We start from the raw sequence: 1,371 nt of genomic DNA on the forward strand, positions 1-1,371 counted from the left end.
ACACAGAAATAACACAGGAATAACACAGTAATAACACAGTAATAACAGAAATAACTCAGGAATAACAAAGTAATAACAAAGTAATAACACAGATATAACAAAGAAATAACACAGGAATAACAGAAATAATTCAGTAATAACACAGCAATAACACAGAAATAACACAAAATTAACACATTAATAAAACAGTAATAACACAGAAATAACACAGGAATAACACAGTAATAACACGGTAATAACAGAAATAACTCGGGAATAACACAGTGATAACGCAGTAATAACACAGAAATAACAGGACTAACACAGTAATAACATGGAAATAACAGATATTACTCAGTAATAACACAGTAATAACAAAGTAATAACACAGGAATAACACATTAATAACACAGTAATAACACAGGCTTAACCAGTAATAACACAGTAATAACAGAAATAACACAGGAATAACGCAGTAATAACACAGGAATAACAAAGTAATACACAGGAATACACATTAATAACAGTAATAACACATTAATAACTCAGTAATAACGCAGTAATAACACAGGAATAACACAGTAATACCACAGGAATAACACAGTGACAACAGAAATAACTCAGGAATAACAAAGTAATAACACAGATATAACAAAGGAGTAACACAGTAATAACACATAAATAATTCAGTAATACCACAGGAATAATACAGGAATAACACAGGAATAAGACAGGATTAACTCAGTAATAATAATATGGAAATGACAGATATTACTCAGTAATAACAAAGTAATAACACAGATATAACAAACGAATAACACAGAAATAATTCAGTAATAACAGGAATAATACAGGAATAACAATACAGGATTAACACAGTAATAACGCAGGAATAACACAGAAATAACACAGTTATAACACAGTAATAACACAGTAATAACAGAAATAACACAGGAAAACACAGTAATAACAGGAATAACACAGAAATAATACAGGAATAACACAGGATTAACTCAGTAACAACACAGTAATAACGCAGTAATAACACAGGAATAACACAGTAATAACACAGGAATAAAACAATTAATAACACAGTAATAACACAGCAAAAACACAGTAATAAACACAGGAATAACACAGACATAACACAGGAATAACTCAGTAATAACTCAGTAATAACACAGAAATCACACAGGAATAACACAGTGACAACAGAAATAACAGGAATAATACAGTAATAACACAGGATTAACTCAGTAATAACACAGGAATGACACAGTAATAACACAGTAATAACACAGATATAACAAGGAATAACACAGGAATAACAGAAATAACAGGAATAAAACAGTAATAACATGGTAATAACAGAAATTACTCAGGAATAACACA

This window comes from Sinocyclocheilus anshuiensis, unplaced genomic scaffold (genome assembly GCF_001515605.1).
Source record: "Sinocyclocheilus anshuiensis isolate Anshui unplaced genomic scaffold, SAMN03320099.WGS_v1.1 scaffold1453, whole genome shotgun sequence".
NCBI classification, from domain to species: domain Eukaryota; kingdom Metazoa; phylum Chordata; class Actinopteri; order Cypriniformes; family Cyprinidae; genus Sinocyclocheilus; species Sinocyclocheilus anshuiensis.